The 15,140-nt window shown below is 35.6% G+C and overlaps 1 protein-coding gene across 7 annotated transcripts in view; it reads right to left on the bottom strand.

The window, feature by feature from the left end:
- CNOT4 (CCR4-NOT transcription complex subunit 4) overlaps positions 1-15,140 on the bottom strand; it is a 136,838-nt gene that overhangs the window by 82,579 nt on the left and 39,119 nt on the right. Inside the window, exon 2 of one of the 7 annotated variants that reach the window (XM_038559457.1) lies at positions 623-750. The exons of the other annotated variants lie outside the window; for them this stretch is intronic. The gene's annotated coding sequence lies outside the window, so the exon portion shown is untranslated. The remainder of the gene's footprint in view (positions 1-622; positions 751-15,140) is intronic. 7 annotated transcript variants of the gene reach the window in all.

The following is a 15,140-nucleotide window of genomic DNA, read 5'->3' as shown; positions in this document are numbered from 1 at the left end:
ATTAGCATATGATCCACTTCTGGATATATACCCAAAAAACTGTAAAGGAGAGACTAAAACATTACTTGCATAGCAATGTTCATAGCAGCATTATTCACAACAGCCAAAGATGGACACAACTCAAGTGTCCATCAACAGATGAATGGAAAATATAGTGTACACAGAGAGTATTTTCAGCCATAAGAAGAATAAAATTCTGATACATGCTACAATGTAGATGAACCTTGAAGACATTGTAGTAAGTGAAATAAGCCAGTCACAAAAAGACAAGTAGCATATGAGTCCACTGATATGAAGTATCAGAATAGGCAAGTTCACAGACACAGAAAGAAGAGTAGAGGTTACTGGGGGGGTGTGGGGGTGGGGGAAGAGAATAGGAAGTTACTGCTTAATGGATATAGATTCTGGTTGGGATGGTAAAAATAGGTTTTAGAAATAGTAAGTGTGATACTGTGAATGTACTTATTAATGCCACTAAAGTATATACTTAAAAATACTTAAAATGACAAATTTTAGATTAATGTTATAATAAAAAATCAATAAAATATACACTACACACACTTAAATGGAGTATAGAATAAACAGCCCTTTTGAGAAAAATTTTAAAGTATTGGTTCCTTACTTAAAGTCATTAGTCCTTTAATTTTTTGCCAATCTCGTAGTTCATTTTGCCATAAGGCAAATGTGTATATGATACAGCTCCACTGTATTGCAAATTCTACTTCTGAATATATTGTACACCAAAATACACTGTAACACAAAATGGAAAGTTACAGATATGAAATACACATACACACTTTGAAGAGTATCAGAACAGCATCTTAAATGTCCATAAAAACCAAATACTGGATATATACATAGAACTATAAACTAACATTTTAAAAAACCTATAAGTACAAAAAAAAAATAATAATAAAATAAATAAATAAAAAACCTATAAGTACAATACTACACCATTTATAGTTTACTTAATTACTGTTTTATAACTGTAAAATTCTTATTTAACAACCAGTCCAATCTCACTAGAATGAAAATTTCAGGAGAACAGAGAAATTACCTGGTACATCATATTTATGATGGTATATAAAACAGCTACAATACGGATGGTGGTAAGCAGTAAGTACTCACTCATTTGATGAATGAATAATGAACAAAAAAGGAATAAATTGTTGTATGTCTTTTATGACTGACATCCCTCTTCAAAAGTAGGAAATACTCTACGTTGTCCACTGTTTCTATATTAGGTAGCTATTTCACAAAGCATGTTACTTATATAATAAACTACAAAAAGGCAAAAAGACTGAATACTAGCTATGGACCGTTTACTCAGTAAAAAAGCAAGGTAAACTGACTGCCTAAGTATCAACAGCAATACTTCTTCCCCATCTTAAATTAAGGGCCAAAGTACCAGTATACATATACCATGAATATACATATACTGTGGAACTCAGGACTGTCTGTATTACCTTTAGGAACAGGAGGAAAGCTTACTTATGTTATAGAAAAATACCTACCTAAGAATTAAAGTCTCCTTCATAAAGGTTAAGATATCAATGTACAAAAAAAAAAAAAAAAAAAAAAAAGGTCAATCATGTAGGACTGCTTCTGACCTCTCCACCGATGTGTTCATTTAGTAAATTATTTTACTTTCAGAGGATGTAAATCAAAATCAGCATCCAAGTCAACTCACATAGTATAACATGTCCCCTAAATACTTTTTGCAGAAGAGGTAGATAAGAGTGGAAGGGGAGATGAACAGAATCTTTTTCCAGTAGAAAGTAACCCCAGGAGGAAAGAGACTGTCTTACTTATTAGCATATCCCAAAATTTCAGAACAGCTGGTGGCATGTAAATATTTGTCAAGTGGAAGAAGAGCAAGAAATGGAAGGAAGGAAAGGGGTAAAGGAAGGGGAAGTACCTATTTATTCATCCATAAATGTGTAGGTATCTATTATAAGGCTCGTTGAACAAAACTGCCAATCTTCACAAGTCTATAAATGTAGCAAATACATATTAAACATAATAACAGACTTCTCTGAACATCTCACTGAAATGGCACAGGTTTTTCTATTTCTTACAATGCAATACTAAATACTAAAAAAAAAAAGGAATTTGCTAATTTGCATTCATTTGCAGTTAGAGGAATATGATCATTGATTTTGGGAGAGCTGTTATTAAAATTACCATCAATTTATCAGCTGAACAAATCAAAGACAGCCAAGATGACAAATCATTCAAATCAAAGGAATAAAGAAATGCAGCCTTTGCATAAAAATATATTTTTAAAAACCTAACGATATAAAAATTAAAATGTATTAAAAAACTGAAGATGATTATTTATGTGCAATATCAATTTAAAGGAAAAAATTGCTACAAATTTCCTTACAGAAAAAAAAAAAAAAGCTTCCATACACATTTAAAATGATTCAAGTAAAAAAGTACTAACTTAAATTACTTTGATAAAAATTTCTACCCTTACTTGAAGTATAGTAGGCAAGGGTGCCTGGGTGGCTCAGTGGGTTAAGCACCTGCCTTCGGCTCAGGTCATGATCCTGGGGTTCTGGGATGGAGCCCCGCAATCAGGCTCCCTGCTCAGCTGGGAGTCTGCTTCTCCCTCTTCCTCTGCTTGTGCTTACTCTCTCTTAAATAAATAAAATCTTTTTTTAAAAAGTATAGCATAGTAGGCAGAAGTTAACAATGACTAGTCTTTTAAAGAGGGAAGTTTAAAAAATATAAGGTAAAAGCACATTTAGGCTCTCTTATCAAGAAAGCTAACTGGTTATTCTAATTTTACCCAGTACCTCATAACCCTTATTCCTTCTACTTAAAAAGGTTCTCACTTTATTAGAAAAGTTAGTGAGCTGACCAATGAAGTTTCTGCCATTCTAACAGTTTTTTATCTTCATTTATTGAATGATTCAATAAATAGTTATTAAGTTCTTCTTGTGTTTCAAACTCTAGTCTATGTCTTTAGGACCCCAACAGGCAAAAATGATCCTAACGTATGAGGCAAATGAAGAAACATTTTCTCAAGAAAATCTAAAACTCAGAAAAAAACAGCAAGACTGTGAAGTACTTGAACCAAAACCTACTCTTTCTCTTTCCTTCCCCCTCATTGACTCAATGACTTCAGATTGATGCAATTAGGAACCAAGAGTGCTCTCTCACTACAGCTACCAATCTAAGAACAATCTTCCCAGGAAAGGGAGGATGTCAGCATTTCTCATTCTGCCCAAAGCTACCTGCTGCTAAAGCTAAATTCCAGGTAAGTGCAGGTAAGGGCATCTCTCTTCCACTCAACTGCCACTCATAGGAAAGAAGTTCTGTATTGCTGCTGCATGTTGAAAATACTAGGACCAGGATTGTCTTCCACTCAGCTACTTTGGAAAGCAGAAGTCCCACACCAGGAAAGGCAAGACAAGGTGACCTGGACTACCATACATCCCTCCAAAAAGTGTTCAGTTCCTAAATTGGGGATGAAACAGAGAAAAGCACATTATTGTCTCCACTACCCAATTCCAGAGTCAAAGCCAGAGATTTTGCCAGAAAGGTGAAGCAGGCCTTAATAAAATCAATTGCTCTGAATCTCTTTCAAAGAGATTATTCCAATCCAACGTTGTTCCAATGCTGATTTTGTCTACAACAGAATGTGAAGTTCAAGCCTAAGGGCAATCTCAAAACCTCGGACATTGTGGTAAAGGGAAAATGGGGGAAAAATTTCAGATACAGGCTAACCTGTAAATCAGCTAGTTTGCAGGAAAGAATATAGAGAATCAGAAAATGAGACAGCTGGGATGAGTCCTCCTGGGTCAGAACAAATTTCAAGCTCTGACTCAAGAACTAACCCTCTTCAAGGAAGCTCAAATTTTTTGGATCAAGCTCAGCAACAATTTCTGTCCTGAGGCATTGTTGAAAACAATGGAGCAGGCAGGTGGCAATTAGGGGAGCTTAACATCTGGGTGTGGTCAAGGAAAGTGGCCTTGGAAGCTAGCCGAGCCCGCCAAAGAGCCCTGCCAAAAATCCCGGGGTGAATGTGGGCATATTCAAATCTGCACCCCCTAAGAACAACACCAGATGCTTAACACTGCAAGAGGGAAATAGACTTCACTAAAATAATCTACCCAGTAACTAAAAAAAAGCAAATAACACTAATAAGTCCTGAGAGAGGCAGGGGAGACCAGGATCCAGTGTTACTACAATATTATGAAGATGCCCAGTTTCCAACCAAGAATTACAAACCATACAAAGAAATAGGAAAGTATAATCCATGTAGAAGGAAAAAAGCAGGCAACAGAAATTGCCTGTGTGTCACCAGATGGACTTCAAAGAGCCCTTTACATATATTCAAAGAACAAAAGAAAACCGTAAAGAAGTAAAAGCAATGTATGATGACAATGTACATCAAATAGAGTGTCAGTAAAAAGATATTATTTAAAAAATAAGCAATGAAATTCTGGAGTTGGAAAGTACAATAACTGACATAAAAAATGTCATCAGAGGGGGATGCCTGGGTGGCTCAGCAGTTGAGTGTCTGCCTTTCAAGATCCCAGGTCCAAGGATTGAGTCACATGGAGCTCCCTGTGGGGAACCTGCTTCTCCCTCTGCCTTTGTCTCTGCCTCTCTCTCTGTGTCTCATGAATGAATAAATACAATCTTAAAAAAAGAAAAAGTCATTAGAGGGGCTCAATTGTGCTTTTCAATTGGCAGAAGAGTGAAGTGACAAAATCCAAGACAGATTAATAAAGATTATGCAATCTAAGAAACAGACAGAAAAATAGAAGAAAACTAAATAGAGCCTCAGTGAAAAGTAAAACACCATGAAGTGTATTAACAGAATTTCATTGTTTGTGAGATTCAACATAATGTTGAGCAAAGGAAGCAAGAAGAATATAATTGTGTTCATATAAATTTCAACAAATAACATATACTTGAGGGATGCACATAAAGTAATAAAAGAATACTGAGTGCCTCTGAATGAAAGGGAGAGGGTTATGACTGGGAAGAGGTGTATTTGGGTCGGGGGGAAAAGGTAGGTAATTCTGAGAGTACTTAAAATATTCTATTTTTGACCTGGGTTAGAGATGTTTGCTTTATAACTAAACTTCTTCAGTCTTAAAAGAAAAAAAATAATAGCTACACGTTTCCCACGATGGTTAAAATAATCTGCAGACCCTGCAGAGAGCACAATATATCTAAGTGGGATCAACTTAGCTATAAGACATCAAAACTGCAAAACACTAAAAGTAACAATCTTAAAAGTAGACTTTAAAAAAAGGATCTTTCACCCAATGGAATAATAATTAAAATTACAGCTGACCTCCCAACAGCAACAATTGAAGTTAGAAAGACATATATTCAAGATATTGAGAGAAAGTTATTGTCAACCTACAACTGTGCTCCTAGAAAAGAATAACGCTCAAGAATGAGAGTAAAAGCATAAAACATTTGAGGTAGTCAACATTTTCACATGGATTGGATAAAGTGATATTAAGGAATTACTGCAAATTAAGCATACTAGTAGTATTTTTTTTTTTTTTAACCTCTTCTAATGGCACCTGGGTTGGCTCAGTTGAGCATCTACTCTAGGCTCAGGTCATGATCCTGGTATCTGCAGGGAGCCTGCTTCTCCCTCTCCTTTCCACTTGTGCTCTCTCTCATTATCTGTCTCTCTCTCAAATAAATAAATAGATAGATAAATAAATAAATAAATAAAATCTTTTAAAAAATAAAATAAATAAAACTCTTCTACAGGAGATGCACTGAAGTATTTATAGACATCATGATATATTTCAGCAGGAAAGGAGACACAGAATGGGGAAGAGATGGAAAGTAGAATAGTAAAATGTCTATAAATACAGAAACTGTGGGACAGAAATAATTTGGGTTTCATTACACTATTATAGACTACTTTCATGTATGCTTTTAAGTTTCTTTTTTTTAAATTTTTTTTTAAAATTTATTTATGATAGTCACACATTGAGAGAGAGAGAAAGAGAGAGGTGGCGACATAGGCAGAGAGAGAAGCAGGCTCCATGCACCGGGAGCCCGATGTGGAATTGGATCCCAGGTCTCCAGGATCGCGCCCTGGGCCAAAGGCAGGCACTAAACCGCTGCACCACCCAGGGATCCCCCTGCTTTTAAGTTTCCATGATAAAGACCAAAAAAAATTGATAAAAGAATGAGGATAAATTAAAAATTAAAGCAAATAAAAACAGAGACAATTTACCAATAAGAGACCTCCACTAAAGGAGCTTGTAAAGATGTTCTTCAGGAAGAAGGGATCTCACTCACAAGGACAGTCAGAGATTAAGGAAGAGATGATGAGAAAAGATGATGATAAAAATATATGGAAATTAAATTATGTACTTCTACAAAGAACAATATAATTTGTTGGATTTAACAAGGATAAAATAAAATATTAAACAATAATAACATGTCAGGAGAAGAGTGATAGAAGATAAGTTCCTATATGGTCAACTTTACAAGGAATATGAACAGTAAAATTTCAAGTGTAACCACAAACTTACTCTCTATGATCTACTAATCCTACCTCCCTTTATCTTGTGTATGAGTCTTGTAAATAGAATAATACATTTCTTCTATAATAGTACATTAATTTTTAAAAATAACTTCAAAGTTATTAAACTTGGAATCTTTTGAATGTAAAGATCAGGTCTATAGTGTTCAACAAAGTGCCATAGGCAAATGTATGCAGGGTGTAGTTTCTTTTCATCCCCCTATTTTCCAGTTCTTAGAAAATAAACATTTAGGGGATCCCTGGGTGGCTCAGTGGTTTAGTGCCTGCCTTTGGCTCAGGACATGATCCTGGGGTCCTGGGATCGAGTCCCCCATCAGGCTCTCTGCTTGCTTCTCATTTATTCATGAGAGATACAGAGAGAGAGTATTTGTAGTGGCTGTAAAAGCTACAGTGTATCTATTATCAACTGAGGAAAGTGTAAGAATCAAACTGGTGATACTAACAGTATACATGTATAACAGCATGTGCTAGATAACTGTAAGCTATGTTACTATACTCACACATGTAAAAATGTCTAAACTTTGATAGTGGCAATAACTTCAGCAGTTACCACTACACCAATTTTCAGGGATAGGCAAATGATGGTAAACTGTTTGTAACATCTGCAATGCTCCTAGAAGCTTTAATGCACAAAACAGGAATTTTTAAAATGAGATAATCCTGTGTTAAAGCAATAGGCATGTAAAAGAATACATTAACCAAACAGCAATCCACACCAAAGAACCACAGAAGAACTAGCCTAAAGTGTTTCTGAGTAACAACTCAGACTAAATTAGGTGAAAAGATTTGCTTAAATAGCAAAATTAGATTTATAAGATTGTCTCCCAAAGACTATTTAATAAATAAATTAGGCTTATAGTAAGGAATAAGGATAAGTATAAAGTACTTTGTGCTTAGCAGGTGCTTAGCAATTGTGGAGAAGGATGGGGGAGAAAAAATAGGCAGAGGGGGAGAAGAGACAAAAGATCATACGCTTAATACCAAAATTTGAGTTAGGAAACCTATAGATCATTCACATGTATTCCCATAAATACAAAAATCCTAAATATAATATTAGCAAAACCACATCAACAATATTAAACTAAGTAGAGTTTTCCCAGACACACAAGGATATCATAATAGGAAATTATGTATCACCTCAAAAGATCCAAAGAAAAAATTGTCCATCTCAAGAAATGCTAAAAATTCATTTCATAAAATCCAATTATCTTGTCCTTATAAGAAAAATCTCTTAATAAGCTAGAAAGAGAAGATTATTATTTTATAATAATGGATACCTACCCCAATACATCCTAATGATGAGACATTAAAGGAATTTTCATTAAAATCAAGAATACAGAATGCTATCATTACTATTAACATTATTCCAAAATGTTAAGTAAAAATTTTAAGTCAGGCAATATTGTATGTAAGGAGCAATTCAAAATAGACAACGTATAAAACAAACACAAATTAACAGTGTCATATAAAAAGGGCACATTATTATAGATATCATAAATAGCAAAAAGCACAAATGAGAAGCTTAGAAGCAATTTTATGCCAATACATTTAACTAAAAGGAAATTCCCAGGTTCTGTAAAAACATAAGCTTTTAAAACTAACTCCAAAATAGAAACTCTTGATTGTCCTCTATATGTCAATGTCATTTATTTTTAAAAATCTTTCCAGAGGGCTTCATCGGTGAATTCTCCAAATATTTAAAACAAAACAAAACAGAACTTAAGACAAACTCTTTCAGAGAAGACTGGAAAAGGTAACACTTTTCAAGGCATTTTATAAAGCAGTATACTCTGTTAGCTGACAAAAATACTTTAAGAAAATTACTGAACTGAACTCTAAAAGACAAAAAAATACTTTAAAAACTAACAAACTACAGCAAATATATTAAAAGAAATTATATCATGACTGTGATCCTATCAGGAATACAAAGTTGATTTAACAACATTAAAAACAAATCAGCAGAATTCACTATATTAACAATAAAAAAGAATCATGATCACTGCAAAATATCCAGCATTGGACAAAATTTAACATCTACTTACGATAAAAACTCCCAGCAAATTAGAAACAAAAGGAATCTTCCTCAATCTGATACAGAGCATCTATAAAAAGTCTACAGCTAGTACCATACCTAATGGTAAAATACTAAATACTTTCCCTGAAATCAAGAACAAGACAAGACAATCTGCTCTCAACTTACCTATTCAACAACTTTATTAGATATCCTAGTCAGTGCAGTACCCGAAGAAAAACAAAGACATAAAAATTGGAAAAGAACTAAAACCATTCCTTAATTGCAAATGACATGACTTCATTCACAGAAAATCCAAAGGAGGAAAAAACTACTAGAACTAAGTGAATTTATCAAGATCAATGCACACAATATACAAAAAAAACCCCACCGTATTTCTAAATATTACTATTATGCAATGGAGACAGAAAGTAAAGCCACAATACCATTTATAACAGCATCAAATAAAACATCAAATAGCTATAAATAAATTAACAAGATATGTGAAGTACATCTACATTAAATCACACAATTTTTCAGAGAAAATGAAAGAGATAGGAGCGCCTGGGTGGCCTGATTGGTTAAGTGTCTGCCTTCAGCTCAGATAATCATCCCCGGGTCAGGGGATGCCCCATGTTGGGCTCCCTGCTTGGCAGGAAGCCTGCTTTTCCCTCTTCCTTTTGCTCCTGCTCTCACGGTCTCTCTCAAATAAATAAATAAAATCTTAAAAAAAAAAAAAAAAAAAAAGAAACTAAAGAGATAAATGGAGATACACAGTATTTATGAATTGGAAAACTTGGTATTTTTAAAATATCCGTTGCCCTCAAATTAATGTATGCATTCAATGCAATTCAAATCCAAATCCAAATGGGTTTTTTTAACTTGAAATATGCAAGGTGATTATAAAATTTATATAAAAATGTAAAGGACTTAGGATACTCAAGCAATGATGAATAACAAGCTGGAGAACTTAACCAAATTTCAAAGCTTACTATAAAATTACAGTAATTAAAACAGTGCTGGCACTTGTGGTACTTAATTTTTGGACAGACATCAATAAAATTCAATGGAGAAAGAGGTGAGGACAGAGTATCTATTTGGAAGAAAAGTGAATCTCTACCTAACATACATAATTAATTCAGATCAATCACAGAGTTAAATGTGAGTGCCAAATTATATACTGCTGACAAAGACTTATATCTCAAATACAAGAAGAATGCCTGAAAAAATAAAGGGACAAATAATTCAATTCAAAAAATAAGTGAGAAAATATATAAAGCTTTCAGAAGAATACTTGGGAGAATATCTTCATCACTTCAGGCAAGGGAAAAGATTTCTCAGCATAAAAAAGAAAATAAGTACAAAACTGAAAATTTATAAAATGGACTTCATCAGATTAAAGCCTTCTGAACATTAAAAGACAACACCAATGAAGCTAAAAGCTATATACTGCAAGAAAACATGTATATAACATACCTGACAAAAAAATTCATATCTAAAATACATTAAGAAATCCTACAAGTAATAAAAGATAATACAATTCATACAAATGGTCAGTAAGACACTTGATGTGTCTAACACCAACCACTGGTTGTCAGGGAAAAGCATACTAAAACTACACAGAGACATCACTACACAGTCACCAGAATAGCCACAATCAATAAACTTAATAATTCCAAATGTTAGTGGGGGTAGGAAGCAACGAGAACTGCCATATTTTGATTAGAGTGTAAAATGAGACAACTACTTTTGGAAACTAGCAGTTTCTAATAAAGTTATTCACACACCCTACCTCAGAAATTCACACACCTCAGAAATTCCTCTCCAAGACACACACCCAAGTGAAATGAGCATATATGCCTACAAAAAGATTTGCACAGAAAAGGTTAACAGCAGCATTATTCATAATAGCCTCTCTTACCCCCCAGGAAAAAAAAATTAATTATTCAAATATCTATCAACAGCAGAGTAGATAAATTATGCTATGTTCATACAATGGAATACTACTTCAAAATGGGAGAATAAACTGATACAAATAACTATTTTGTAAATCTGAAAAATATTATGATGTTAAGAGCAAAGAGTCAAACACAACAAAGTATATATGAGTCCATTATATAAAGTTTTAAAGAAGCCAAGCTAACTAAAATTCCAGAATGGCCAGTTATCTCCTAGGGCAGGCTGTGGTACTAACTGGAAAGGGGCACAAGTAAACTCTCTGGAGTAATGAAAATATTCCATATCTTGATCTAGGTGTTGGAGACAAGTATGTTTACATATGGAAAAGGTCAATATTTTACTTTATATCAACTGTACTCCAATAACATACTGTGGAAAGTTGAAAAAATGGAGATGAAGGGAAAAAGAAAGGAAGAAATGCCATTTCAATTTAAACTTCACGGTCTAAGTGAAAATTCCATCTTTGAAAGTGACACCAATAAATGCTTTTTGGAAAGAAATAAATGTTCTAATACATGGTACCTCAAATTGTGAGGAATTTACCCTAAAATTGTATCATTTTCTTTGAAGAGCCCAACAGATGCTATTATTGTATTTAGCATTAAGTACTATAATGGATTATTACATGCTCAGCCTACTGGATGTCTAGGCTAATATATTAAGATTGTAGGGGTGCCTGCACGGCCCAACTCTTTCTGTTTTAATAAATTTATTTTTTATTGGTGTTCAATTTGCCAACATATAGAATAACAACACCCAGTGCTCATTCCATCAAATGCCCCCCTCAGTGCCCGTCACCTAGTCACACCCAACCCCCTCGCCCACCTCCCCTTCCACCACCCCTAGTTCGTTTCCCAGAGTTAGGAGTCTTTCATGTTCTGTCTCCCTTTCTGATATTTCCCACTCATTTTATCTCCTTTCCCCTTTATTTCCTTTCACTATTTTTTAAATTCCCCAAATGAATGAGACCATATAACGTTTGTCCTTCTCCGACTGACTTATTTCACTCAGCATAATACCCTCCAGTTCCATCCACGTTAAAGCAAATGGTGGGTATTTGCCGTTTTAATGGCTGAGTAATAATATTCCATTGTATACATAACCACATCTTTATCCATTCATCTTTCGATGGACACGAAGGCTCCTTCCACAGTGTGGCTATTGTGGACATTGCTGCTAGAAACATCGGGGTGCAGCTGTCCCGGCATTTCATTGCATCTGTATCTTTGGGGTACATCCCCAGCAGTGCAATTGCTGGGTCGTAGGGCAGATCTATTTTTAAGTCTTTGAGGAACCTCAACACAGTTTTCCAGAGTGGCTGCACCAGTTCACATTCCCACCAACAGTGCAAGAGGGTTCCCCTTTCTCCACATCCTCTCCAACATTTATGGTTTTCTGCCTTGTTAATTTTCCCCATTCTCACTGGTGTGAGGTGGTATCTCATTGTGGTTTTGATTTGTATTTCCCTGATGGCCAGTGATGCGGAGCATTTTCTCATGTGCTTGTTGGCTGTGTCTATGTCTTCCTCTGTGACATTTCTGTTCATGTCTTTTGCCCATTTCATGATTGGATTGTTTGTTTCTTTGCTGTTGAGTTTAATAAGTTCTTTCTAGATCTTGGATACTAGTCCTTTTTCTGATAGGTCATTTGCAAATATCTTCTCCCATTCTGTAGGTTGTCTTTGAGTTTTGTTGACTGTTTCTTTTGCTGTGCAAAAGCTTCTTATCTTGATGAAGTCCCAATAGTTCATTTTTGCTTTTGTTTCTCTTGCCTTCAAGGATGTATCTTGCAAGAAGTTACTGTGGCCAAGTTCAAAAAGGGTGTTGCCTGTGTTCTCCTCTAGGATTTTGATGGAATCTTGTTTCACATTTAGATCTTTCATCCATTTTGAGTTTCTCTTTGTGTATGGTGCAAGAGGGTGGTCTAGTTTCATTCTTCTGCATGTGGATGTCCAATTTTCCCAGCACCATTTATTGAAAAGACTGTCTTTTTTCCAGTGGATAGTCTTTCCTCCTTTGTCGAATATTAGTTGACCACAAAGTTGAGGGTCCATTTCTGGGTTCTCTCTTCTGTTCCATTGATCTATGTGTCTGTTTTTGTGCCAGTACCACAATGTCTTGATGACCACAGCTTTGTAGTACAACCTGAAATCTGGCATTGTGAGGCCCCCAGCTATGGTTTGACGATGTTACCCAGGGCAATTTACACGTTTAATGCAATCCCTATCAAAATACCATGGACTTTCTTTAGAGAGTTGGAAGAAAGTATTTTAAGACTTGTGTGGAATCAGAAAAGACCCCGAATAACCAGGGGAATATTAAAAAAGCATGGCCCAACTCTTGATCTCAGCTCAGGGTCAAGTGAGTTCAAGACCTGCACTGGGCTCCATGTTGAGTGTGGAGCCTACTTAAAAAACAAAAACAGCAGCACCTGGGTGGCTCAGTCAGTTAAGTGTCTGCCTTTGTTTGGCTCATGTCATAATCTCTGGGTCCTGGGATCGAGACCTGCGTCAGGCTCCCTAATCAGCAGGGTCAACTTCTCTTTTGCTCTCCCTCTGCCCCTCCTCCCTGCTCATTCTCTCTCTCTCTAATAAATAAAAAATCTTTTTTTAAAAAGCCCCAAAACAGTGGTGGAAGGGGAGGTCGGTGGGGGGTGGGGGTGACTGGGTGACGGGCACTGAGATGGGCACTTGACGGGATGAGCACTGGGTGTTATTCTATATGTTGGCAAATTGAACACCAATAAAAAATAAATTTATAGAAATAAAAAACCCCAAAACAAAAAACTGTAAGAGATTTTAAAAGTTCTGTTTTCTTTAATTTATCCAAAGACTTCTAAATTTCAGTAGGGTATCCATACTTCTAACACTATTTTACATATAAATATATTACCCATTCTTTTTGTGACTTAAAACTCTGCTCAACTCTGAATGTGCTGACTTGGTTCTCTGTGGCTATTTACAACCTTCACCATTTGATCTGATTCTGATCGAAATGGACAAATTTTTTCTTCAAAGGCCAGATAATAAATATTTTAGGCTTTGAGGGCATAATCAATCTATGCTGCATATTCTTTTTAAAATTTTTACAACTTTTAAAAAATGTAAGAGCTATTCTTAGCTCACAGACTGTACAAAAACAGTCCATGGGCAAGATGTGGTGGTCTACAGGCTACAGTCTGTTGACCCCTGACATCAGATGTTCTACAAAGACAGGAAGACAGGAAGTTACCTTAGAATTCTGGGTGGTGTGTGCCAATCACCATATTTTACTGGATAGTTCAATGAAGTAAGTTTGATTCTTAGTGATTTTTAAGGAAGAAATTTATTTTCACATGAACTCTTAACTCCCATAAGACTACCCAACTCCTATCCTGACTAGATATAAAATTTTAATTTAAATTTGTAAATTATAAAGGCCAGTATGCAGAAGGACATGAAAAATTCTAAGATGTTTATCAGAGTAAGTGATTTCACTAATGTCTGTAACTCTTTAACTACTTTTATCAAATATTCAGAAGCTAGGCTTTGAAAGGCTACTGCTAATAAACACTGTACTTGCAACTGTGGCTAACATAATGATTCATAGCTACAGGAATAAATATCATCCACTTAAATCTTTTTTTAAGATTTTATTTATTTATTCATGGGGGGGGGGGGTGCAGAGATACAGGCAAAGGGAAAATCAAGTTCCATGCAGGGAGCCCAATGTGGGATCCGATCCCCAGTCTCCAGGATCACACCATGGGCTGAAGGCGGTGCTAGTTACTGGGTTGGAACATCAGAGCCAGCACAGAAAATTACAACAAATTATTAACCTACTCCACTCTGACCCTAGGTCCCTAGATCCAATCTCCCTAATTTGTCTAGGATTAGATACAGTTCTATTCTACAGTCTTCCTATCTGCACTCAAAGAGAAGGAAGAGGGCAAGAAGGAAAAAAAGAGACAGGATAATAAAGGATTGGGTAATTATCAACCACATGTCCCTCAGACAAAGACCTAAGACTCTCTCACAAGAAAACAGACTCATTCCGCAAATACTTTTGTCCTTATAGGTTCTAGAAGATTTCTTACTAATGAAAATCATTAAACATGCAAATATTGAATATATTCTCTATTTCAATTAGACTCAAGATTAGAGAGGGTCAGAAAATTAGGTATGCAGAGCAGGATATCTAGGTTATAGCTCCAATTCTTTTTTTTTTTTTTTTTTAAAGATTTTATTTATTCATGAGAGACACACAGAGAGAGGCAGAGACATAGGCAGAGAGAAAAGCAGGCTCCATGCAGGGAGCGACATGCCCTGGGCTGAAGGCAGGCCCTCAATCGCTGAGCCATGCAGGTGTCCCTACAGCTCCAATTCTTACAACTAGTTTTGAGAAGTTGATCAAGTTATTGACTTTCTATGGACCTGTGGCTTCTTTGTCTGTAAGAGATAAAGCTCCAAGTTCTCTCCTGATTCTAAAATAGCAAAATGATTACATTAAATCTCCTACAGTTAAGCACAAAATACTTTTAAAGGGGGCAGCCCTGGTGGCACAGCGGTTTAGCGCCGCCTGCAGCCCAGGGTGTGATCCTGGAGACCCGGATCAAGTCCCACATCAAGCTCCTTGCATGGAGCCTGCTTCTCCC

The sequence above is a fragment of the Canis lupus genome, chromosome 16, assembly GCF_011100685.1.
Source record: "Canis lupus familiaris isolate Mischka breed German Shepherd chromosome 16, alternate assembly UU_Cfam_GSD_1.0, whole genome shotgun sequence".
Taxonomy (NCBI): domain Eukaryota; kingdom Metazoa; phylum Chordata; class Mammalia; order Carnivora; family Canidae; genus Canis; species Canis lupus.
Note: the sequence above shows the minus strand (reverse complement) of the source record. Positions and strands in the feature narration are given on the sequence as shown.